This window comes from Papaver somniferum, unplaced genomic scaffold (assembly GCF_003573695.1).
Source record: "Papaver somniferum cultivar HN1 unplaced genomic scaffold, ASM357369v1 unplaced-scaffold_19, whole genome shotgun sequence".
Taxonomy (NCBI): domain Eukaryota; kingdom Viridiplantae; phylum Streptophyta; class Magnoliopsida; order Ranunculales; family Papaveraceae; genus Papaver; species Papaver somniferum.
In genome coordinates this window covers 7,970,860-7,992,708 of record NW_020628818.1, presented here as the reverse complement: position 1 = coordinate 7,992,708, position 21,849 = coordinate 7,970,860, and the positions used below count along the sequence as shown (strand labels likewise).

The following is a 21,849-nucleotide window of genomic DNA, read 5'->3' as shown; positions in this document are numbered from 1 at the left end:
GTGTACGAGAATTGCGAGCACTGGGATTGAAACTTTTTGAACTTTAAAGTGAAGCGTTGGTCTTGATTTTTCATGAGTTGAATTTTTTGAACCCTAATAAGAAAGGATCCTTACGGATGAATGTCAGCAATGGAGTCTTGGAAAGATCTCGAGTAAGAAAACAGAGAAGATGAAGAGTCGTTAGTTTGTGATGACACGGCAGGGTGGTGCTGCCAATACTGATGGCATATAATGAAACTCGAGAGAAAAGAGTCATGGTTTCTGTTTGATACTGGTTAGATTAAAGATGGAGATTGACCGGTGACTAATGAAGTAGAACATGGAGAAATAGGAGCTCGTGATGAAGAGTTATGCCAGTAATTGAGATGTTGGTTCATCAGGGATGCTGTTCATGATGGCAGTAATGTTGGTATACTTCCGGTGATTGCTGGAGTTGATCGTGGTGATGACGAGATCGAGATGAAGTCAGGGAGGCCGAGTCACGATGGAAAGATGAGAATCCCTTGCTTTGTTCCCAGTTGGTGTTCGGTTCATTGATTATCAGAAAGCTACGACATGTCTGGTACCTTCAGAGGTGTATCAACATTTGAACTTGATATTTGGGCTACACCAATTGAGAAACTAAGAGTAGTTGCTGATGCTATGACTGCTGAGATGCACGCTGGTCTTGCTTCTGAAGGGAAATTTGGTTGAGCAGGCGGCTGCTTATACAGGAGAGGATTTTGTGCAGGGGAATTTGGCTGAGCAGGCGGCTGGTTGTACAGGAGAGGATTTAGATCGACACGATAATTTGCATTACTTAAGGCAGTCGATGTGGTTTGAGCTTACTTCTGGAGAGAGTTATTACCGCCTACAAAAATTCGAGACTTCTAGTAGAAGGTTCTTTGCTGTGGAGAAGCTCTACGCAATGACTGAAGACCTATTCGACGTCCGTTCCTATCCTTCTTAAAAATTGACTCTCCAGGCCTATATTGAATTGTTGAGGGTTCCGGACCTGCTGGTTGTACAAAAATATTATTGTAAAGCGATTGCCGGAGCCATCAGGTGCTATATAGCATTGGCAGGTAGGGTGAGAGAGGCCCAAGTCAGTAAAGCTGTTGGAGCATGTGTTTATTGTCTGTGTTGAAGCGTCCTCGGCTTACAGAATCATTTGATGGTCATGGACTGTCCTAGATGCAACCTTAAACACCGACTTGTATGAGAGTGATATACTGCCTTTTAGTGGAAATGCAATACGAGTTGAGGACGAAAAATTTTGTGAGGTTGAATGTACTTAAGGGGTACAATTCTGTTTCAGTTTCTCATAATTGAATACCTTGCGAATTTACTTCAAAGGAAAATTATAGTATTGCTGATTCTAGTCTCTCACGCAAATAAGTGAAATGTTGCTCCAATACATCGGAAATAGTATTCTCAATTTGGAAGGGGTAGGAGGGTGGAGAATGTATCTTCACCCATCACAGCAAACATATTCTCCAGACGGTGCAGCACCAGCTGTTTTTGATGATGAGTACACGCAGCAACCACCTCATGTTTACGCTCAGCAAGGCGCCCTGTCTGGTTATAGTCAACCTACTGCTCATGAAGCACCTGGATATGCTCAAGGTGGTCAGGTTGGTGGTCATGTGCCATATGGGACTACTCAAGCAGGTTACGGTGAGCATCCAGTTCCCAGTAGTAGTGCGGGCTACCGGTATCCTGGGACTGTTGAAGCTGGAAACAACAATTATCCTTATGAATTGTTTGATGATTTTTCAGCTTAATTAACAATTAATCTCTGTGTTGAATCCCTGACTTGTGCTTGTATAAGCTATGCTAGGTGCCACACAGGAAACCACATAAGATCTTGTTAGTCAGGTAAATAAATTGCGTGCAAAGATGAGGCGATGGATGCGGGAACTGGAACACTAGATTGTGTCAATGAAAGTGAGTCCTCCATCATGCAAAAACATACCTGGCAGAACGAGTAAGTTAATTTACAATGCATCTCCTCATGCAAAGGTGCTATGGAAATCACGTTAGGCTTAACAATCATGTGACTATCTTTAAGAAGTTACTTAAGTTTGTACACCTTTAAAGTGATGTTTTGTGCTGAGAATTTCAACGAAAAGAGATGAGGATCATTTTGTGATGATTAGTTGTTTGTACCATTGCTGCTATGCACTAGCTCAAAGCAAGAGGTAAGCCTTAACTAATTTTAAATCATCTAAATGTGGGGGGCTGTCTGTCATAGGAATGCTTAACGTGTTCAAGGCCTTTTGGCCAGTTTGTTTGCAAACGCACATATAAAATTTGCTGGATATTAATGCATATATTTCGGTATTCCATTGTTATATATTTTACAACCACTAACAAATCTTAGATGTTGAAGATTTGGCAGGAAACTAATGTGTTTTAACGTGGTCTAAAGGATCAGTAAGTAATCAAAAGAAATTTTGAGGACATAGTTTCTGTCTAACGTGTTTATGTGTTGTAAAACAGATGTGCATATCCGCGTTTACCCTGGGAAATCACCAGGATGCTCTGATTAGAGGTCGAGAGATTGGAATGCATGAGGTACATGTTTAATTACAAATATGTGATATATATTGCACTAACCTTAATTTTGAGGTAGCTATAAAGAATGTACTAGTGAATAGTACATGTGATATTTACGATTTGACTGAAAGACCAAGTTGATTGATATGATCTAAAGGATCTAAGTGAACCAGAAGATATTCTGAAGGAAATTAGTCTTTGTCAAACTCGATGCGGTTAATGTGTGTTGTAAATGTGCAGTATAGCAGGTGTATACAAACACACTAGTATCTCAAAAGAATTACTGGGATAATCTGATCAGAGACTTGTGATATGACTTGTCATACTTGAGGTACATCTTAAATTGTGTATGTAATACATATTGTACTGACCTTAAGAGATGTTGTTGTTTCAGGCGATGAAAAATCTTAGCCTATGTGTGTATCCTTTTAAGGAGTGTTTGTCTAAGGAAGTCCTTAAAACAGACAAGATGAACTTGTATATTGAAGAAATCAAAGTTCGTGTGCTTTAATTCAAGCATAAGAGGAAGACGAATGATTACTAAGATGCTTCTTAGAAGATATTCCTCTGTGACCGAAGCCTGTGGCCATCATTGCAGAAACTCAATTGACTATGTGAGTCTAAAGTAAATGAGCAATGACAAAGTCTAGACATACTCGAAGAAGGCTAATTCGGTAAGACAACTATACTCTTTAATGAAGTAATTTTAGTTGATTCGTGAAGTCAAAAAGAGGTCTCAGTAGACATGTAAAGCCAAAAGAGAACCTCACAGACTTAGGGAAGTCAACAGAAAAATTAGTGGTCCTTTGACGAAAGGATTTTCTAAAGAGATAGTTCGTAATTATACATCGAGGGGGAATGGGACTTAAGCTCATATAAAATAAACTTGCCATGAAGGATACTCAACCTTGCTGACTGGAGATCCCAAGATCAAGGTTTCGAATGAGACAACTAATTTATGGTAGGTAAAGGTAAACACTATCAGAGAATTATATTCTCTCTGTCCCTTCCCTATGGTGTAGATGTGATAGTGTGACTGCATGTGAAGGGTGACTTTTAATAAGTCTTAATGAGTTCCATAGTTTCAATTTAAGATTGAAGTGGGGTGTAGCAGTGAACACTCTTAATGGAACTCACCTATCTGAATGAGGAAGTGGGTCGCTTTCTATGAGAATATGAGCTGATTCTCTAGAGCATTCTGAGAAACAAGACGTCCAGGGCCAAAATGGACACAACGGCGGAGCTTGGCAGCAACCTTGGAGATATCATGTGTGGTTGTTATCGCGAGTTACACCAAATGTTAGACAGTTCAAGACCTAATGGACACTGGCTAATAAGTAGTTCAGGTAACCTCTCACTAAGCAAAGGTTCAAGACCTTATGGACACCTATGCCTATTCGTGATATTTCTTGTTTTCCGTGTTTTATCGTATTTTTATTCATGTGGGGGATTGTTGGAAAAAATACAGTTTTATGTGAATAAAAATTACTAATAAAAAGGTTTTTCCAAAAAAATAAAAACACCTTCCAAATTTATCTCTTAGTTTTTTACGGGATAAGTTTACTATATATTTTTTGGATTTGGGTTAGGGTTTTATATATGAATAACCTCTTTTTATTGTTGTTATATATAGAAAAACCTCTCATATATCCCCGTGTTTTTTTGAGTACTTCTTCTTCGTTTTTCGATGTTTGATACGAGGGTTTTAAGTGCTAACGATTCGTGAGTTTTTCCGCTGCCAAGTTCTAGAAGGACAAGTTTGAATGTGCTATTGAAGCTTGTTAAGATTGTTGTATCTTGGAGGCAGATGTACCCGTAGGGCTATAGCATCATCTTTTTCAGAGTGTAGCCGGGCATTCTTGTCTTAAGGACAGTATGTTGAACATGCGCCTCAATCTACCATTACCGTTTCCTTGTTTCCATGGTGTTTAACAGGATGTTCAAGACATTAACAGTTGACTAAGAAGAACACACAAAAAACAGATAAGTGCCTCTTATATTATTAGTTGATTGATTAATTTTTAATTGTTATTAACCAACACTTTTTACACTTGTACGTCCTGAACGTACCTCAGGTGTTCATATGGTTCTTAGATGTTCACATAAAGATGGTTTTTGAAATGGTAAGAAGGTGAACATAGTACTCATTTAAAATTAGTAACAAAGATGGTTACTGGATATTCACATAAAGTGGGATTCAGTTTGTATCTTTTTGCAACTGGTTGAGCATTTAGGAACCCTCAGGAAAATCACAAGCATATCAGTGAACTAGTTTTGAGTTTCATTGACCTAGACGACTGCCGTTTTGGAAGGACCATTTCTAAGTCTTCCAAAGTTGTTGATGTTGTTGATAACAGTAAAGAACTCGTACCATTTCCAAGTCTTCCAACTTGTTTCTACTTTCTAAACATTAATATTGAAAACGATATCACCATTTCTACTTGCTCAAGGTAGGGATTAAAAAATTGAGCATAGTACCTTTGCTTTGCATATAAGAAAAGAATTCATTTCTCTGCCAAGGTAAAAAGAATCCCACGAACTAGAATTTCTGCCTCGTAAAATTAATCTTCAGATGGTAGCAACCTAACCTAATACTGCAAGAGGAGTATTTGCACCACCAAAAATCGGATCCCTAGCGAGTCAGAATAAACCTAGCTACCGATATGAGCTTTATGACATAAATAACTCACGATAGAGGCATATGGTATGACCACCTAATTTACAGCAGGATTGAGTACATCGACAAAAATAACTAATCTGCTGTGATTATCATTAACCGATGCCGGTCTTTCGCATCACAAATGGAAGAGCATTAGGTCATTACATCTAATCCTGTTGTTATAACTTCAATCAACCTGATTTCATCTTACGTTAGGGAGGTCTTCTGAATAATCCAATGAGATCATCAAGACCCTGCAGATCAACAAGCAGTGCATCCATCAGATTCTAATCTTTTTTGCACAGAAAAAGGATATTTTGCTTTATACTGGAAATTGAGAAAGCATACCCTAGTTGTGATGACAAGAAAGCAGAACAGTAGAATCAAATAAGATCCCAAAACCAATGACAAGAGTAAGTCGAAGGTCACACTTGCAACCTGCAACACAAACCAAAATTAGATTGCACAATAACCACCATTTCCCCTATATTTTATTAGGAATGGTATCTGCATGCTAATACTATTGCGCTAATATTAGAGGTACTAGTTCTCTTACTACATAAATTGAATACGGCAAAAGGAGAGCAAAGACCAAAAGAAAGAAATACAAAAAAGGTTAGACCTGGTATATGTTAAGCTGGGATTTCGTTGAATCATAGAAAGTGAACATCCCATCAAGCAACTCATGCTGTACATTCACCTCAGCAGTATGATCCTCTAATTCCTGCCAGCAGGAAAGCAAATAAAGATAACATCAGAAGCTATCCACACTTGAATATCCAAGCTCTATCTGTCAGTGATTTAAAGTAAAATTACTAATTAGGAAACTGGAAATGATATAAGTTGGCGGTAACCTTTTTCAATGCCAGGATAAAAGGATCATTCTTCGGGAGGAAAGGTGCTACTCTAGGGGTCCGTGAGAGAAGATCTAGCCATGAGGTCACGTAAGATGGATTGACAGCCAAGCTACTGCCATCCTTGAAAATCTGGATGTTTTTTCCTTGATAGCCATAAATATGTCTCTGCATGAATCAAATGAGAAAAGTTACGCCAGCATAAATTTTGTTTTTAATCACTTCTCTCCAATTATGAATTGCAGTAAATGGGTGAATGTTTACCGCAAGACTCTCTGCGACTAACTTTACACTTCTGACAACTGCAGCAGGATTCACAAGAGGCCTGCACAAAACCAAATCTGTAAATGCACGCAATATATAAAGGTCTAAAAATGAGTTTATTTTAACTTTTTTGAGAATATTACCTTTGATCGTGCAGACCTCCAAAGCTTTCCAATAACCCTGGGGCAACTGATAGCTCCGAAAGGGTGGCAGCTGTAATTCTTGCCCTTGAAAATTGCTCATGCTTCCATGCTACCTGCCAGGTGGAAAATTGATTTACATTGTCCATGCATATACTAGTATCGTTATACAAATATGCAAGTCTCAATTGACTCCAAGCAAAGCATAGTCACATCATCACATGTTTAGCACCAAATAGACAACTTAAAACATTGCAAGGACCTTGAAATAAATGGAAGGATAAAAATCTCTCAACAACCTGTAATTCATATAATATATCTGTGAACACACAAACCACGAAGGGGTCCAAATGTTCACAACCAATCATTATCTAATGAGATTGTGTTGATGACCAGATTTTTTACCAAGGGTTGAAATGCCAAATGTGAAATATGTAAGGTTCAGTTAAATTTGATCTTTGTTTGGGCCTTGTTTAGCCCATTTTGTTGTTCTCCTCTTTTAATTTTCCTCTTGTAATCCTTTATTTTTAAACTCGCGTTTCTAGGGGCCACCCGAAAGGATTTAGGGGCCATCAATTTATACCCAGCCAAAGACTCTAGTTAAGGGGTACCCTATATGATATTGAAGTTACACAAATTCCCTTCTGGTAAAACTGTATAAAAACCAAATCAAAAAAAATTCTACTCATTTCAACTCTTCTTCTTCCAGTTTCATATTATCTTCCGATTGTGGAAGAAAAAAAAAATTCCCTCGTTCTTGTGTTCAACCGAAACATCGTCGCGAATCGTAAAATCAAAACATCGTCGATTCGTTTATAAAACAATGGATAAGGGAAATGAAACCCACAGACCTAGAACCAAAAACGTTGCTCGGAGTATCGATCCAAAGATTGGGATTTTAGCAAGAAATAAAGAAATTGTTGCTGCAAATGAAGAAGAACGCGAAGAAGAAGTACCCGTCGATGTAGTCGGTGGTGGCGATTCCGATAGTCAAACACTTCGTCAACTTCAAATGGCCCCAATTAGGTAAGAATCTATCATTTTTGGGGTTTATTTCGCTTTAATTCGACGAATCGAGAAAAAAAATTCTAGGGTTTTCGGTTATTTATCCAGATTCGGGCGATATTCATGCTTATTTACTTCCGAATGTAGTCGTGTTCTTCATTTCTCAAGAACATCGACAGTATTCGGGAGAAATATTTGATGGTTATCGGCCGAATATTGTTGGCCATATCTTCCTGGATACAAACTGGTAATAATCGGTAGTTTAATGAATTTTTTGGCTCCCGAATATATTTAAGTAGACACACAGTATTCGGAAGTACACTCACTACCGATATAATTATATATATTGAAAAAATCTCAAAATTTCTGATATAGGAAAAATCCCATTTTGGGGCCAGTATTTATTCGGAAGACAATATAATGTTTTATACCTCCGATTGTGTAGGATAAAATTTTAGAGTTTCTGAACTCCAGTTGATGAATATTCGGTTGTAAACATGTTTAGTTATATTCCGATTGTTTTTCATTCGGGAAAAATATGTGTCTTCTTACTTCCGAATTTGTTCATTCGGGTTATAGTTGTACTTTGTCTTCCGATTGTGTAGGATGAAAAATTTAGAGCTTCTGAACTCCAATTGATGCATATTCGGTTGTAAATATGTTTAGTTAGCTTTCGATTGTTTTGTATTCGGGAACAGTATGTGTCTTCTTACGTCCGAATGTGTACATTCGGGTTATATTTCCATACTTTGTCTTCCGATTGTATAGTTTGTAAATATTGTTCCTTTCTTTGTTGTTTAGACAAAGTCGAGAAAGGAGGAAGAAAGTGACAGCTAGTGCTAGGAGGGAAAGGAGTGCCAAAGATAATTCAAGTGCTCAACAAAGCTTACAAGAACAAAGCAGTCAACAAGGAGTGCAACCAAGTGCTGAACAAAGTGTAGAACAACAAGGCAGTGAACAAGGGGTGCAACCAAGTGTTGAACAAGCCGCTCAACAAAGTGCAGAACCAACTGCTCCACAAGTTACACCCCACCATGAAATTGAACCAGTTGATCCAGTGCCAAGAGTAGAAGAAGAAGGACAACCAAGTGGTACCCAAAAAGCCAAAAAAGGAAAAGATGGTGTAAAGAAGGATATTGCTAAGAAAGCATCACATCTTCTCCCTCAGCACTTGAAGAAGAAGGGTATTCCAGCAGGCACAATCCTTGGGCTACCGGCGGATGGAGGATAATTTCTATTTGGATACAAAGACTCATGGGCCAGAGAAATATACGAAACCGAGGTAATAAAATTACTATTTTTTATTAATGTATTGTCTATGTGTTATATCGTAATATTTGTATTAAGTATTTTTTTATGTACTTTAATAGGATCATCAAGATGCGGTCCGTCTACTCAAACCTACCGCCGCACCAACAAAAATGCTTGTGTGGCCTTTATCCGGTGAATGTGAAAGGTTCAAGTCAATTGTTGCCAACTCGGGGTTAGCTAATGCCGCCGAGAATTCATTGTTGGAACATGATTGTGTGGCCATATCGGCGTTCGTGGAGAGAATGTATCCTGAGACCGATACTTTCCATATGCCGTTTGGGGAGATGACGATTACCCAGGATGATGTTGTGCAGATTTTTAACCTTCCTGACCAAGGCACAGCTGTGAAGTTTAACTACACAAAGCATTTAAGTTGGGCACAACTTTATGCTCTAACTAAAAAGTGCTTAGGTTGGGATGAAGAGACAACAACAACAGAGTTTAGGAGGCATGCAAGTTACATAACAAGACAGATCAACATTACAGCTTTGATGAATATGTTCCGAGGCACCTTGGAGAAGGAAAAGAATGGAACGTTAACTGATGAGCAAGTGAACCACGCTGCCACCACATATCTCCTTTGTGTATTGGGATGTGTCATATTCCCCAATACTTCTGGAAACCGGATCGACGCCAACCTTATACAACTTTTGTATCCTCTCCATGAAGTCGGTGACTATTCTTGGGGCACGGCATGCCTAGCATTCTTGATGGAAGAGTTGAGAAAGGCTTCGAGGCTAGGAACCTGCCAAGTTGCCGGGAACGTGGCTTTATTGCAGGTTTTTTCTTTAACTCTATAACTCACTCTATAGTTATTCGGTAGACAATACATATGATGCATATTCATAACTCCAAACTATGCATATTCGGTAGGATATCTACATTGTTAACTTCCGAATGTAGGTTATTCGGGAACATGTTACTTAGTTTTAATTCCGATTGTTTATAATTGGAGTTTAGTCTTGGGGAGTTACTGCCGAATATATAGGCCAAAGTATTATAGGTTACTGAACTCCAAATAACGCATATTCGGTAGGAAATGATCCATCTCTTTTTCCGAATGTTGGTTATTCGGTGACTAGGTACTTATTTTTTTTTCCGATTATATATAATCGGAAATATTCTTTTGATATTAGAACCGAATATACAGGCCAGAAAAACTATAGGTTACTGAACTCCAAATGACGCATATTCGTTAGGAAATGATCCATATATATTTTAGAATGTTAGTTATTCGGTGGATAGGTACTTAGTTTTATTTCCAATTATATATAATCGGAAATAATGTTTGGATTACTACCGAATATACACAATCTATTTACTAAAACTTGGTTTCTTATGTATATAGGCATGGATCTATGACCACTTCCCTATCCTGAAGTTGGCCGGAGAGAACCCGGGGTGGTGCAAAGGTACTCCTAGAGGAACAAAGTATATATTGGAAGACAACCGTTCTTGGACAAAAGAGCAGCAGTTGATTCGCATGAGGGAGATTTTGGACCAATTGAAGGCCTCGGACGTATGCTTTGATCCATACAAGGAAGATCGAGCCAGTGGGAATATAAATGTTCAGTCGGACTTGTCCCTTTATTTTGGACCATTGTGGCACCCCACAGGATATGTGATGTATAACCCCTCTAGGGTGATGCGACAACACGGGTATATACAACATCAAACAGTGGAGGAAATGAAGTATTACTACAAATTGGAGTTGGAGTTGTGCTCTTCTAGTGGTGACAATCTCACGATTTTTCAGACAGGCCCACCTACTGTTCTTGATAACTGGGATAAGAGGAATGACTTCATTATCAATACTGGTAGACGAACCACCCGAGGTGATGAAAATTCTCCAGGCTATATGAGTTGTTATAACAACGTATCACATCCTTTGGTTATCCGTGAAATCAAATCCAACACTACTGCGGCGGGTTCAAGTTATAATTGTATCATCAAAGACAAACCAGCTGGTTATGATAGACTAGTGCGTGTTCTTATATTTTTGTTCATTTTATATTGTTCCTATAGATCTTAGGTAATTACCGTTTGATGTTATGTCATTACGTATAAAAAACAGGTGAATAGGTTCAAGCGTGTTTCCAAAATGTTAACTGCATGCCTGAAGAGCGGAGATCCCATGCCAGCTGAGAAGATCAAAGAGGCTAGAGACCTAGTTGATAATATGGATAGCGAAGATTATGCTGCCCAGTTTGGGGAAAAAGTCACGAAGAGGCATCCGCCCAAGGTGGCAGTATCAAAGACGGGTAAAAGAACTCGAGCTTCATCGAGCGCTGAAGGTGCTCCAACTGAAGCTGCTCCAACTGAAGGTGCTCCAACTGAAGGTGCTCCAACTGAAGGTGCTCAAACCCGTGGTCGTGCAGGACTAGGAGATAGTCACGGTCGTAAAGTAAAGAAGAGCAGATAAATGACAATGATATGTGTTTTGCTGACTTCCGATTATTGCAAGTTCACAATTGAAAAAGTATCAGTTTTTCCCAAATTCTGATTTTTGGGCCATCGTACATTCGGGACTTTACAAAAACAAATTATCCTCCGAATATTACAAGTTCAAAACAAACCATGCCATGGCTCTAGGTGGTTCCAAGGGCCAATATAAAAGGTTAGACAACCCATATTCGGAAGTTTGGGTAACTGAGTTGACTTCCGATTATTACAAGTTCAAAATTTGAAAAGTATCAGTTTTTCCCAAATTCTGATTTTTGGGCCATCGTACATTCGGGACTTTACAAAAAAAATATTTATCCTCCGAATATTACAAGTTCAAAACAAACCATGCCATGGCTTTAGGTGGTTCCAAGGGACAATATAGAAGGTTAGACAACCCATATTCGGAAGTTTGGGTAACTGAGTTGACTTTCGATTATTGCAAGTTCAAAATTTGAAAAGTATCAGTTTTTCCCAAATTCTGATTTTTGGGCCATCGTACATTCGGGACTTTACAAAAAAAAATTATCCTCCAAATAATATAGTCGTGTTTAGAAATACCAACCTAATCGGTAGATAAAAATTTAAGTTCGCTACCGAATGTCCTATTCGGAGGAAATACGTGTATCGTTAGCAACCGATTGTAGTGCATCATTGAAACGAAACCTCAACGGCCATATTTTCAGAAATCTCAACGGCCATATTTTCAAAAATTAGAGTCGTTGGAACTATAATCTATATAAGGAGGGTAACCCCTCCCAGTTATTATTGAGTAAAAAATCAGAATGAAAAACCTTTTCAATGGCAAGTCCATCATCAATCGACAACATACTTCGATGATGCAAGCGAACAACTACATCAATTGCAGCAATGGAAGAAGAAATACAAAAAAGGAACAAACAACCCAAAAAAATTAAACCATTGTTAGTGGCAACGAAGGAGGAGGAAGAGGAAATCAAGGCTAAGAAGCGAAGTCAAGAACAATTCCATCAAAGAGAAAGATTAAACAAGTTGAGGAAGAGACCGAATGGATAAAAAATTATTACATTGTGAAAGATCTACCCAAAGAACAACAGGACGATCGTATATTTTGGATTAACGTTTCATTGGGTCCTTTTGTTGGTAAGTACAAGAAGCCACGCCACAATTATGAACCATCCCATGTTTCTTCAAGGTTGCACCATGTTATAAAATTGTGCACCGAGTACAAACGTATTCTTGCTAGGCACAGAGACGACAGGTTTGCGGCATAAGATGCTTATTCCAAGTGGAGAGGAGAGTCGTTTCTACATTTCGAATACGCGTTGATTGTTGCATCTCGGACTGGGAAAAAAGAATAACATGTGATGTTTGAGTGCTGTAAATTCAAATTTTTAATATTAATCGGCGGTTTGATAAAATATGGAATTCCCGAATATGATTAATCGGATTGAAGTGTTATAATACTGTTGTTCCGATTACATAGTTTCAAAAAAAATTATAGTCGTGCCTCGAAATACCCACCAAATTGGTAGATAGATATTGAAGAGTTCTACCGATTATAATATTCAGAATCAAAACGTGTATCATTACCAACTGATTATAATATTCGGAATCAAAACGTGTATCAATACCAACCGATTATAATATTCGGAAGTAAAAACGAAGTAATATACTTTCGAAGGCACGTCATTCGGAAGTAAGATATGTATATGTACTACCGAATATAGGAGTGTTCCAATTTCTCCTGGATTCTGAGTTCAAAATGCATATAGTCAGAGAGTTAGGAAAAATTAAAGAGCCTGATTCCTACATTCGGGAGACAACATTGTATTTTTTGCGACCGATTAAATCATATATCTTCACAAAAAAGTTTCCAAAAAACTTGTTTGTCTTATAAGTAGCATCTATCAACAAAATTTGATGAAAGCATTGAGCCAATTGGATCATTTCGGGATGTGCCAAGAAAATACGAACCACTATACCATCCTTTTCTTCCCTTCTCAAGGTGTAGCCGTGTAACTCCGCTAACCACTCTGATTGTTGCATGACTGTTCTACCATCCCATTCAGTCCTTTTGATCGTAGCTTGGGCCGACTTAATTGTAGACAAAGAAGACAAGTTGTCGGGGTCGTCCGCCTTTATTTTACTTAAGATCGCACTCGTTTTTTGGATCCGCATAGACCTCACCGTCTGCATTTGATGTGGTTTTAACTTGGCAACCATTACATGTTCAATTAAATCCAGCGGATCATCATGGTTGTGACAACCGTTATCAACTTTATACATTTTATACTTTTTACCTTTAATACTATCGGGCTTATAGAAGAAAATCTTAAATGGGCATCCTATCTTCTTGGTATTGATTCGGTATTTCCTATTCGTCTTCCGTACGTACTTACTATTCTTTCCCTCGTGACTCTTTCGCGTCCCACCTCGCTCACAAATCATTTCAAATCGAGTGTCACTAACATGATTATTTTGAACTACCACGCACATGTTATCTTTTGCGTTGTTCATAAGCCATTCCTTTGCCTCCTTCTTATTTCCAAATGTATAAACGTGCATAACCATTTAACATATAAATTTTGAAAAAAAAAGTAGTAATGAGCATACCAAATCGTTTGCATAGTATAGGGAAGTGTCGGGCCTCAAATAGAAATCATCAACAAAATCTTCAACGGCCTGCATATGAAAGGAACAAATTATTATACAATAATCGGAGGTTATTAAATAAGTCAAACTGTCGAATATACTATATTCGGAATCCTATCGGTTACCCAAAACACCCGATTTATGCAAATGAATGTACACAGTTTACTGAGTGCAAAAAATGATATAATCGGAAGCTAAAATATATAGTAAAACAGACGAATATAAATAACCGGGAGATAACTTTAATCGATAAACATCTGATTTTCAAGTTTTCGGAAATTTTATTTTGAGGCCACTGTTATATTCGGCAGTCAAATAATGTTAAACTATTACCGATTGTAAAGGATAAGAATACTGAGTTTTGAAATTTTTTGAGGAATTCGTTTTTGGGGCCATTCGGGGGTAAATAATTCTACATAACTACCGAATGTAGATTTTTTTGGAAAACCAGTTTGGGGTTTTTTCTCATATTCGGCAGTAAACTACTATCTTGGAACTACCGGATATACATATTTGGTACTCAGTGTGTTATATTCGTAAGTTTATTCGAGAAATTATCTACCGAATCTGGGTAGTTCATGGCATTCATTGCATGCAATAATCGGTTTTTCTTGTTTACAAAAGCACACAAACGCATGCAAATCGAGTATTTGAATTTCTTAACACAATACATGTGAGATTAGCTTCAATATCAGGCGATTCTCCATTTTCTTCCATGAAAGGGTCGTCTAGGTTTTCCTCTCCACAAAAGTTTGGATCATTCAACATATACTCCATATCGTCTTCTCTAAACGGTCGTGAACCCTCAACATTTTGTTCTTCACCATGATTCTCACCTTCTTCTTCATATCCATCCATTTTTGTAGTGATAAAATGGGTTTTCCCTTTTTCCTTCACCTTCTTCTCTATAACTCTAACAACTCAAAAATGAAAAAGAAATGGAAAAAATGAAACAGAAATCATTCTAATACTGCACCGACTACAATCGGAAGTCTGGGTGATATTTTGGCTTCCGATTGCAATCGGAGGATAAAAATGTTATCATATCCTCCGAATATATAAGGGTAATTTTGCCATTACGAATTACGCGGGATAAGGGCTGGTTACATTTTCCCTTTGGGTTACCTTTTTTGTTTTATTGTTGGCCCCTAAATCCTTTTGAGTGGCCCTAAAAACGCGAGGATTTTTAATATCAATAAAGTGGTGTGATTCAGAAAAAGATATATGAGAATATCTTACTCGTGAATTTGAAATGTTTATCTTCTTGTGTTTTACACCAACTTTAACACCTAAATCTGCAGCTACATCTGAAAAGCCCTGCCAAAGTAAAAAGCAAATCACACCGTCAAATGGTTATCACAGACTACCTTAATTTTCTTCCTGATAGAGAAACAAACAGTACACAAACTTACTTCATACAATTGCTTAATGAAGGCATTTTCTGGAGGCTTAGAGACATGCATCCATAGTTCACTATCTAAAGAACCAATACTGTTCAAGCAAATAGCGTAATCAATGCTCTCACGTAAACGTTGATCAAGACTCCGGAGCCACTAAGAATGATGGAGTAAACTATGTCAGAACATTAGCAAAATTAAGTAAACAACAACTGGAATAAATAGAGGCGATATAAAAAGATAAGCACCTTTTGAGTTCCATTGTAGTTGTAAGGTCCACCAGAGTTTAGCCCAAACAGTAAATATACTTTCCTCTGGTCTTTGGGTTTGAGTAAAGACGAGAAAATAACCTAGCTATCTCAAGAAGTGCTACAGCTCCACTACCATTACTATCACTTCCAACCGACAGTGCCTACAAAATTTTTAGAAGCTTCATAATCCAGATACTTATATGATGGAAAGGTATATTAGCTGGAAATATGATTGCCTCCATACCGGTGCAGCGCCAAAGGTGTCGTAAAATGCAACTATAGCAATTGTTGGAAGCTGATTAGTATCCCCAGCTGCTTTTAAGCCTGGTAACCAACCCTGCCACAAAGAAACTAATGGCAACTGCAAGATGAAACTTAGCTTATATAAAGACAACTCTCTTTATTGATATTTAGAAAATCTCTCAAAACTAAACATAAAGCTCTAATCTTGCTCTTATGATCAACCACAACTTTGGTGATTCATATATATAGAACTTAGGATTTCCTTTTCCTAACCTCATTCCTTTACTACATGTATTTCCTGTTCTTAGAACTAGTTGGAACCTAATTCCCTTTAGGAATACATGCTAGGCTTTCCTTATTCTAACTAAACATGTTAGAGACTATCTTAGCCTCAATGTTGAAGTTAATCCAACATTCTTCCCCTTAAGCTTCAACTGCACTTGTGACATGTCTTGTACTCCAATCAGTTTTCTCATTTCTTAAAACTTGATCCGAGCTAATGCCTTTGTCAATATATCTGCTTTCTGCTCAGTTCCTGGTATGTGTTTAACGTTGATAATCTCCTTCTCGATACATTCCCTTATAAAATGATATCTCTTGTGAATGTGTTTAGTCTTACCATGAAACACAAGATTTTTTGTGAGTGCTATTGCAGATTTATTATCAATATTGATGAGAACTTTTTCAGGTTCTCTTCCTTTGATTTCACCCAACAGTTCTTGAAGCCATATTGATTGTCTAGCTGCTTTTGTTGCGGCCATGAACTCAGCTTCGCATGATGACAGATCTACTGTGTCTTGCTTCTGTGAACACCATGTAATAGGTGCATCTCCTAGGTAGAAGATATGACCTTTCGTACTCCTTCCATCGTCTTGGTCAATGTTGTGGCTACTATAACTATACCCTACAATCTTCTTTGATCCTCCTCGACCATACTTCAACCCATAGCTGATTGTTCCTCTTAGATATCTCAATATCTGCTTTATTACATCACCATGAGACTTGCGTGGACTCTGCATATAACGACTTGCTACTCCCACAGAGAAAGCCAAATCTGGTCTTGAGTGTAATATGTATCTTAGGCATCCAACATTTCTTCTATAACTCGTTGGATCAATCTCTGCTTCTTCTTGTGCCTTTGAAACTTTAAGTCCAAACTCCATTGGTATCTTAGTTGGATTACAAGTTTCAAGTCCTGCTTCTTTCAGAATTCTCCTTGCATAAGCTTCTTGTTTAATCTGCATCCCATCTACTCCTTGATGGACTTCTATGCCAAGGTAATAAGTGAGTTTTCCGAGGTCTGACATCTCAAACTTTGATGACATTTCTCTCTTGAACTCATTGATCACCTTAAGGGAGTTGTCAGTCAAAAATAGATCATCTACATAGACTGCAATCACAAGAAGCGTTCCCTTTTCTTCTCTTCTGTATATTGATGTTACTTTAGAGCACTTAACAAATATGATTTCTCTTAAGATTTGATCTAACTTTGTATTCCAGGCTCGAGGAGATTGTCTTAGACCATATAGAGCTTTTGATAACTTATAAACCTTATGCTCTTGTCCTTTACTTCAAAACCTTCTGGTTGTTCAACATACACATCTTCTCGCAATTCACCATGTAAGAATGCTGTCTTAACGTCTAAGTGGTGAATTTCCCATGAGTTTGATGATGCTTCTGCTATTAAGAGACGAATTGTCTCTAGTCTAGCAACTGGTGCGAAAACTTCATCAAAGTCTATGCCTGATTCTTGAACGTATCCCTTAGCTACAAGTCTTGCCTTATATTTGTTAATAGTTCCATCAGCATTTCTTTTAACCTTGAAGATCCACTTGAGGCCAATCACTTTTACCCCACCTGGCTTATCAACTAGAAACCAAGTCTTGTTTCTGTTGATTGAAATAATTTCTTCTCTACATGCTTGTGTCCATTTAGTCGAGACCTTTGCTTCCTGAAAATTCCTTGGTTCATCATTAACAGAAAGTAGCATAATCTCACATTCTTCTGCAGCTTGAAGAACATAATCCTCCAGATATTGTGGATTTTGTATCTGTCTTGTTGATTTTCGCAGTGGAATGGGTTGAGTTATTTCATCGATCTCCTCTTCTTCTTCTTCTTCTTCTACTTCTTCTTCTTCTTCTTCTACTTCTTCGTTATTCTCAGTGTTTTCATTATTCTCTTCTTCTTCTTGATTAACATCATTGTTTCCATTGGTATTGATGATTATGGGTCCTTCGCCTTCATCAATTACTTGACCCCATCTCATGTGAAACATTCCTGGATCCCTACTTGGTCCATCATTAGTTTCTTTCCAGTTCCAGTTTGCTTTTTCATCGAATACCACATCTCGACTCACTATTACTCTTTTCGTTGTTGGATTGAATAATCTGTAAGCTTTGGATCCAGGCTCAATTCCTAGATGCACAAGAGTCTGAGATCGATCATCCAGTTTCTTAAGAGCTGCAGAATCAACTTTTGTGTATGCTTTGCAACCAAACACTCTTAAATGATCTATGTTTGGTTTTCTCTTTCGCAAACTTTCATATGGAGTCATGTCTTTCAGAGCTTTCGTAGGTATCCTGTTTATTAGGTATGTGGAGTGTCGTACAGCTTCTCCCCATAGATAATTAGGCACCTGCATAGCTTTTAATGAACTTCTCGTCATCTCCATTAGAGTTCGGTTTCTTCTCTCCACCACTCCGTTTTGTTGTGGTGTAATAGGACCACATAAATCAGCATGAAGAAGCTCTAATGGCTTTGAGGCTCTGAATGTTGTTGCTTTTGGAAAACCTTGACGCGTTTGTTTCCCAACTAAACATGATTCACAGATCCTTGATTCATCGTTTATCTGTGGTAGTCCTCGAACCATCTTGTTCTGAGACATTGCCTTTAAGTTCTAAAGCTTATGTGTCCTAACCTTGCATGCCACTTCCATGTCTGATCTTCCAGTCTCATATTCAGACACAATGGCCTTCCAATCATGAGACTTATCTTGTAGAGTCTATTCTGTGAGCGTGAGACTCTAACTAAAAGTCTTCCACTTGGGTCATGAACTGTTAGATAATCTTGTCGCATTCTAACATCACATCCAACTTCTGTAGCTTGTCCTAAACTTAGAATGTTGCTTTGTAAGTTTGGGATGAAGTAGATGTTTGTGACAAGCTTCTGTTCTCCGGTCTTGCTCTGAAATAGAATTGATCCTTTCCCTTCAATTTCTACAGAAGATCCATCCCCAAACTTCACTTTCCTTTGATTTTCTCATTGAGTTCAGAAATATGTCTCTTACCAGTCATGTGTTGCTGGCTCCATTATCTAAATACCAGATTCCTTCTTCTCCATCCTTTGATTCGTAGTTCTTTGGTATTAGTTTCCCTTCGTTTAAGAATACAACTTCGTGCATGAAAAGAGTTGTATCTGCTTCCCTTGTTTCATTCTTGTTTGCTTCTTCCATCTTTTGTATTCTTTCAGGGCATACAGAGGAGAAGTGTCCTGGTTTATCACATCTGTAACAAATAATGTTTGATCTATCCTTCTTTCTTTCCCTTGGTTTTGATCATTCTGACTTGTTGTTCTATCTTGTGAGTTAAACCTTCCTCCCCTTCCTCGGCCTCTGTTTACTCTACCACCTCTTCCACGACCTCTTCCTCTTGTCGCAGAGTTTTGTTGGTAAGAGTTTGTGTACAAGAGTTTTCCTTGAGTTTCTCCATTGTTTTCTTCAAGGATTCCTCTTCATATGCTTTCAATCTTCCAATTATATCTTCATAGCTAGTCTTCTTTAAATCTAAGACTTGTTCGAGAGAAGCTATGATATGAATATACTTGGATCTTGGTAAACTATTGAGAAACTTCTTTACCAGTTTATCTTCATCAATGTATTGTCCAAGTGACGCAGCTTTTAAGGCTATCTCTGATAGCTTTCCTTCAAGGCTATCAATAGTATCAGTGTCTTTCATCTTCACTCTTTCAAATTCAGACATTAAGGTTTGCAGACGTGGGCTTCTTTAACTCGATCAGCTCCGAGATTACGTGCCTTTATTGCATCCCAAATTTTCTTTGAAGTTTCCTGTTCACCAACTTGTAGAACAAGACATTCTGGTATTGCTTGAAAGAGTAATCCAATGGCAACATTGTTTTTGTCTGGGTCCAATGTACCAGGATCAATTGTTTCCCAAACTTTGTAGATTTTCATCAGTACCTTCATTCTCATGGCCCATAATGTGTAGTTTGTGGCGTTGAGGATTTGAACTTGTATTGATGGTGGCGTGAATTGTTTTGTACCCACAATGGTGGTTTCGTTTTCCATAGCTCAGAAACAAGCTCTGATACCAATTAATGGCAACAGCAAGATGAAACTTAGCTTATATAAAGACAACTCTCTTTATTGATGTTTAGAAAATCTCTCAAAACTAAACATAAAGCTCTAATCTTGCTCTTATGATCAACCACAACCTTGGTGATTCATATATATAGAACTTAGGATTTCCTTTTCCTAACCTCATTCCTTTACTACATGTATTTCCTATTCTTAGAACTAGTTGGAACATAATTCCCTTTAGGAATACATGCTAGGCTTTCCTTATTCTAACCAAACATGTTAGAGACTATCTTAGCCTCAATGTTGAAGTTAATCCAACAGAAACAAACCTTTATGATTTACTGAATAAGTTCTGGCAGCGCAAAGTAAGATAGGTGCCAAGGCTACCACGGTATTTGCAGGAAAAACAAAACAAAGGCAAGGGTCAATTTTTTTTTTAGTATTGATGACAAAATCGATGACCCCGGGATGATGCAGGATATGTAAACATTATTCTTAACATAATCAACCTCTTGTACCAGCTCTGCTATTATTTAAACAGTTAAAGCAAATAAAAACTGAAAGAAAACAGAAGAAGAAATTGGACCTGAATGTTTGTGAGGGTGGAAGATGCAAGCTTCTTGGGTTCAGGAGTAGAGATAACAAATTTGTATCTGTATGTTGCATACACAAATCATGCGATTAGACAAAAAGAGCATTCGGAAATCTACTTCCCTGGAACTCTTTCAGAAAAAAAAAATGGTGATGGAAACAATATTTTTGATTATCTAACACTTAAAACTGATAAGTGCCATAACAGGATGACGTATTCCACAATTGATAAACCAATGCTAAATTTGTATAATCCAACTGATAATTGCCACAAAACGGACATATTCCATTATAAAAATAGCATATTTGCAACGAAAGTGGCCAAGCTTAGGAATACAGAGAGAATCAGAAATACGATTTGATACTCATTCCCAGGGTTTGCCGGGAAACCTGGGCGCAATATCCAATTCGTGTCATATGATCTGTAAGTTCCCAAGGACGACTTATGTCCTTACGTACATTAAAGCTGACTGGTTCATACAAGGCTTAAGCGTAAAACTTGATGGTATTAGACAAATCAACTTTGTACCTCTAATAGCTCATTAGGCTTCTGAAAAAGAACTAAAGACTCATTTCAAAAGTTTCAAAATCACAAAATCCCAACTTATTCAATGGAAGGTGTGCTACTGAGCTACACGCAAAAGAAAAAATGCAGATGTTAAAACGTGACAATTACAATTGTTGTAGTTGTGCACAGCCCGGAAAACATCAAAGCCGAAGTCTGATTAATTTTCAAGGGATGCGCCCCTGAGGTGGATTCCAGTAGTCCACTTCCCAGGCCTCTATGCTCCCAGAACAGTCAAAGTCAGGTTTTTGGTGGGGTTTTTCAAGGCTGCTGATACTTATCGTAATTGCAGTCAGAAAAAAGGTACGAACTGAGTCATCCTACTTTTCATTTGAAAACTTTGAGGAACTTTTTGAACTTGTACCTCCTGAACGTACCTCAGGTGTTCATATGGTTCCTAGATGTTCACATAAAGATGGTTTTTGAATGGTAAGAAGTTGAACATATGACTCGGTTTAAATTAGTAACAAAGATGGATATTCTCTGCACAAAAATAAAGTTTTTTCGAGTCACGTTGTTAATTAGAGCTTCTGGTTAATTCTGACCCCATCATAAATAATTTTTTGGTAATATAATAAAATTTCGGCCAACAAAATTAAAAAAAATATTTTCGGCCCTACAATATATTTTTTAGCCAATC

At 37.8% G+C, this 21,849-nt stretch overlaps 1 pseudogene; it reads right to left on the bottom strand.

Moving 5' to 3' along the window:
• Positions 1-5,076: 5,076 nt before the first annotated feature.
• On the bottom strand, positions 5,077-20,927 carry LOC113338476 (annotated as a pseudogene).
• Positions 20,928-21,849: the final 922 nt, after the last annotated feature.